We start from the raw sequence: 6,000 nt of genomic DNA, 5'->3' as shown, positions 1-6,000 counted from the left end.
ACCTAGTGACCTTCCCAAAGCCCCCTTATCAACGTAATAAAGAACAGCTTTATAGATCTCACCTCTTGGATCATTCCAAGGGTTTTAGAATCTCTGTGCCAGGAACAGGGAGAAAGACCACACATATATTTCTTATTATAAATCAAAATATTACAATACCTACCCCCTTAGAACTTGGGTTCCTTACAGCAAAACAATCATACAAATCAAAAACTATGGTCAGGGACTTCCCTGGTGGTGCAGTGGTTAAGAATCTGCATTCCAATGCAGGGGACACGGGTTCGAGCCCTGGTCCGGGAAGATCCCACATGCTGCGGAGCAACTAAGCCCGTGCACCACAACTACTGAGCCTGCGCTCTAGAGCCTTCGAGCCACAGCTACTGAGCCACGTGCCACAACTACTGAAGCCCGTGCGCCTTGAGCCCGTGCTCCGCAACAAGAGAAGCCACTGCAACGAGAAGCTCACGCACCGCAACGAAGAGTAGCCCCCGCTCACTGCAACTAGAGAAAAGCCTGCGTGCAGCAACGAAGACCCAATGCAGCCAAAAATTAATTAATTAATTAAAATAAAATAAAAAAGAACGACGGGCACATTATCAAAGTTCCACTTTGTCATTAATAATTAGTCCAGTCCATTATCGTATCATATGAAAATGTCTCTCAGGGGGAGGCCGCTTAGGTTTGCAGGCCTCCACTGGAGATCTTGTCATGATCCCCAAAGCAGGAGTGATCTCAGGAAACTTGCAGCTTCACCCTTTCAGATATCTGGCATAGTTGAGCTAAGAGACACTATTATCTCTTGCTGTGAGCCTTTTCTGAGGTGTTTATTAATATTGCATTTTCCTTATTATATAACCCAGGTATTCATTCCTTTTCCTTCAGCGACCATTTCTCCTCTTCAGATAGTAAATTTTACGTTATGTACTTTTTTGCCTCAATTAAAAATTAAAAAAAAATATATAATCAATTGACTGTAGATGTATGGGTTTATTTCTGTGTAGAGGTCTTGCACATGCTTCAAAGTATAAAAAGAGAAGGGAATTCCCTGACTATCCAGTGGTTAGGACTCGGTGCTTTCACTGCCATGGCCTGGGTTCAATCCCTGGTCAGGGAACTAAGATCCCACAAGCCACAGGGCACAGCTGGAAAAAAGAAAAAAAAAAAAAAAAAAAGAATAGCTGAATGCTTTCCCCTGTTAAAAAAAGAAACTGTAAGTCCCAAATGTAGTCATGTGTGCTAAGCCCATATCATTAGACCAAGACTTGAGAGCTATCTAAGCTAAATGCAGTTTCAGCCTTGCCCAGGAATGTAAACGTAACAGGTCAGTTTGGAATTTCCTTGTCAGAACCAGTGAAGTAATCTGCCTAATAGACACTTTTGTCCCCCAAAGGAAGGTAACCTTGCCAGAAATAACCCTTTTTGTTTGTTTATGATTTCTTTGTCACACCCCCTCCCTGCTTTTAAAAATCTTTCCTTTTCTGTAGCTCTTAGGAGCTCCTTTCTATTGACTGGTCAGACGGGATGCTGTCCAATTTTGAATCTTTTAATAAAGCCAATGAGATCTTCAAATTGATCAGGAACAAGGCAAGGATATTCATTCGTACCTTCTCTCTCTTTTTCTGGCCGTGCAGTGCACGGCTTGTGGGATCCTAGCTCGCCAGCCAGGGATTGAACCTGAGCCCCCTGCAGTGGAAGTGCAGAGTCCTAACCACTGGACCACCAGGGAAGTCCCTTACCTTCTCTATTGAACATTTTATTGGTGTCCTTAGCCATTCCGAGAAGGCAAAAAGAAGAAATAAAAAGACACACGTGTTGGAAAAGAAGTAAGATTGTCTTTATTTACAGACAACATAATCCTTGGAAAAGCCTAAGAAATCTACAAAAAAGAATTAGAAATAAGTGAAGTTAGCAAGTTCACAGATTAGTTATGTAGGGGAGCAAAATTTGCCACCCTAAAATGTCTCTGGCATATGGATTATTTCAGGCTGAAAACAATCAAGGCCCAAAAGACTCAAGAAGCAACTTTGACCTTCCCCCTTAGCTGCCTAAAGAATTTCGATAAAGGGCCAGTTCCCAGAACAGAGCTGTCACCAGAGAGCTCTGCAAAGACTATGGACTGAGTGTGGTGGGGAAACTCGGCAGGGCCTGGAGATCAGAGTCCACTCTGGGTCCCATTGTCTAGGGGCAGCCCAGCAAATATTTGTTTCTCATTGGCTTTTTCATTTCCATGTGAATTGCCTTCCTCTCCTGTGAGGTCCCAAACCACTACCCCCAACATCTTCTTTTGTCTTTAGCTGAAGATGGTATTTAAGATCAGGGCTTCAGCCATTTTGACAGGTTACTCAGTTTCCCTGGGTCTCTCCCATGTATACGTGTTATCAAACTTTGATTTTCTCCTGTTATCTGTCTCATGTCAATGTAATTCTTAGAACAGCCAGAAGAACCTAAAAACAGTAAAGGAAAATTTCTTCCCCAAAGTTACACGGTCAATATACAAATCAATTCTATTTCTATATACTATCAATGAAGGGATAGGAAAAGAAAACAAAAACAAAACACCAATAACGCAATCAAAGTAAAACCATGAAATATTAAGGGATACATTTAATAAACTATACAATACACGCACTGAATATCACTAAACATTGCTAAGTGAAATCAATCCTTAAATAACTGAAAGAATATAGCATGTTTGAGATTTAGAACACACAATGTCTTCATGTTTCAATTCTATTCAAGTTGATCTATAAATTCAACACAATACCAATCAAAACCACAGCAGGCACGTTTGCAGACAATGACAAACTAGAATTTATATAGCCAAAGCACTCTGGGGAAATCAGAATGTGCACTACCTGATTTTGCAGCACAGGAAGAGAGATGTAGACGTAGAGAACGGATGTGTGGACACCGGGGTGGGGTGGGGTTGGGGGGGATTGGGATGAACTGGGTTATCGGGATTGACATATGTGCACTGCCGTGTGTAAAACAGATTGCTAGTGGGAACCTGCTGTGTAGCACAGGGAGCTCAGCTCGGTGTTCCATGGTGACCTACCTAGGTGGGTGGGATGGGGGTGTGTGTGGGAGGGAGGTCCAAGAGGGAGGGGATTTATGTATACACATAGCTGATTCACTTCATCGTACAGCAGAAAGTAACACAACATTGTAAAGCAACTATACCCCAATAATAATAATATTTTATTTAACCCAACATAAAATGACATTATTAATCTATAATAATTATAACTGTGATATAAGCATAATTATAGACATATAGATCAATGGAATGAAAGAGAGATTTCAAAAACGAATTTACACACATGTGATCAACTGATTTCAATAAAGGTGCCAAGGCAATTCAATGGGAAAAGTACAGTCTTTTCAACAAAGGGTGCTACCAAAAGCAGTTATCCATATGGGGAAAATGATATAGATATCTGTTACGGGTTGAATGTTTGGTATCCCTTGATTCTTATGTTGAAGCCCTAACAGCCAGTGTGGCTATATTTGGAAATGGGAGCCTCTGAGAAAATAATTAAACTTAAATGAGCTCATGAGGGTGGAGCCCTGATCTGATAGGATTAGTGTCCTCATCAGAAGAGAGCTCCCCACCCCTGCAGGGGACACACACACGATAAGGTCAGGTGAGTGCACAGCAAAAAGGCAGTGTTTACAAGTCAGGAAGTTCTCACAAAACCCCAGATTGGTTGGAACTTTGATCTTGAACTTCTAGCCTCCAGAACTCCGAGAAAGTAAGTTTTTATTGTTTAAGCCCCCAGTTTGTGGGATTTGATTATGGCAGCCCTAGCTGATTAATATAATATCCACGTGGACAAAAACCAACCCTGACTCTTACATCACACCACAAGCTCAAAAAATGGATTGCAGGACTTCTCTGGTGGCGCAGTGGTTAAGAATCCAGCTGCCAACACAGGGGACAAAGGTTGGATCCCTGGTCCGGGAAGATCCCGCATGTTGCAGAGCAACTAAGCCCAGTGCCGCAACTACTGAGCCTGTGCTCTAGAGCCCGCAAACCACAACTGCTGAGCCCGCGTGCCACAACTGCTGAAGGCTGCACGCCTAGAGCCCATGCTCCGCAACAAGAGAAGCCACCACGATGAGAAGCCCACGCACAGCAACGAAGAGTAGCCCCCGCTCGTTGCAACTAGAGAAAGCCCGTGCGCAGCAACGAAGACCCAATGCAGCCAAAATAAATAAATAAATAAATGTTCCTTTAAAAAAAAATGGATTGCAGACCTAATGTAAAAGCTAAAACCAAGGGCTTCCCTGGTGGCGCAGTTGTTGAGAGTCCGCCTGCCGATGCAGGGGACACGGGTTCGTGCCCCGGTCCGGGAGGATCCCACATGCCGCGGAGCGGATGGGCCCGTGAGCCATGGCCGCTGGGCCTGCGCGTCCGGAGCCTGTGCTCCGCAATGGGAGAGGCCGCAACGGTGAGAGGCCCACATACTGCAAAAAAAAAAAAAAAAAAAAAAAAAAGCTAAAACCAAAACTACAAGTACTAGAAGAAAATATAGGAGAATATCTTCGTGTCCTTTGAGTAGGTAATGATTTTGTAGACAAGATCTAAGAAGCACTAACCATAAAAAGAAAACTGATAAATTGAACTTCATAAAAATTGAGAATATCTGTTCCTCAAAAGACACCATTAAGGAAATGAAGAGTCAAGCCAGAAACTTAGCAAAATATATATAAAGGTATGACAAAGGAATGGTATCCACAATATATAAAGAATTCTTACAACTCAGTAAGGAGACAAAAATAAAATTTAAAAATGGACAAAATACTCAAACAGGCTTGAGAAAAGAAGATATATAAATAACTAACAAGCACATGAAAAGATGTTCAACATCATTAATCATCAGGAAAATGCAAATTAAAATCCACATACCCACAGAAATTACTGCAACTAGAAAGGCTGACATTACCAAGTGTTGGTAAGGATATCAAGCAGCTGGAACACCCATTTCCTCCTGGTCAGAATGTAAACTGTTATAACTGTCCAGCATTTTCTTAAAAGTTAAATACACACTTACCTATTTGATCTAGCAATTCTACTCCCAGGTTCTTCGATCAAGAGAAGAAAAAAGAAACTCCTACACAAAGAGTTGTACACAAATGTTCGTATCATCTTTATTCACAATAGCCTAAAATTGGAAAATAACCCTAAGTCCACCAAAGGATAAATGAATAAACAAATTGTAGCATACCCATATGATGGAATTCCACTCAGCAACAGAAAGAAATGAACCACTGATACACCTAATCATGTAGATTAATTTCACAGGATAGCTGAGCAAAAAAACGTGTCGATGAAAAATTTATCAGTTAATCTAAGAAAGAATTGCAAAATTTTATTTGAGGCAAATTCGAGGATTTTAACCCAGAAGAGCATCTCAGAAAGCTCTGAGAACTTCCACCCCTTAGAATTCAAGACACAGTCTGGGATTTCCCTGGCAGTCCAGTGGTTAACACTCCGTGCTTCCACTGCAGGGGGGTGGGGGGGGCGCCATGGGTTTGGGGGGCATGGGTTCTATCCCAGGTCGGGGAATTAAGATCTCACTGGCTACTTGGCACTAGAAAAAAAAAAAGAAGTCAAAATACAGTTTATGTAACCTTTTTGAGACAGAAGACTGTACATTAAATGAGGTATTGACAGTTTACCTAATCCAGATTTAAGCACCATTGTCGTGGGTCTTGTGATCCTTTACACATCAAGAAGGAATGTTTACTTTTAAGGAGTCGTCTTGTTGCTAGGAGAATGTTGCTGTCTATGGTTGAGCTGCTGATGGGGGAGGTTTGGTCAATGCATAATGTGGATACACAATGCACAGTGGGGCAAGAGGGAAGGCCAAAGGGCAGAGAAGAAATTTTATGTTTAAATTTTTCTTGTCTCGTCATAAATATGAATTTTATTTCACAAAAGCAAACATAAAAGCTTACACATTATATGATTCCATTTGTATGATATATAGAACAGTC

At 41.6% G+C, this 6,000-nt stretch overlaps 1 non-coding gene across 1 annotated transcript; it reads right to left on the bottom strand.

The window, feature by feature from the left end:
• Positions 1-1,653: 1,653 nt before the first annotated feature.
• Positions 1,654-1,726, bottom strand: TRNAG-UCC. The gene has a single exon. It is a non-coding gene; the product is annotated as a tRNA-Gly (tRNA).
• Between the last annotated feature and the right edge of the window lie 4,274 nt (positions 1,727-6,000).

This window comes from Phocoena sinus, chromosome 10, assembly GCF_008692025.1.
Source record: "Phocoena sinus isolate mPhoSin1 chromosome 10, mPhoSin1.pri, whole genome shotgun sequence".
Lineage (NCBI taxonomy): Eukaryota > Metazoa > Chordata > Mammalia > Artiodactyla > Phocoenidae > Phocoena > Phocoena sinus.
This window is presented reverse-complemented; position numbering and strand designations above follow the sequence as displayed.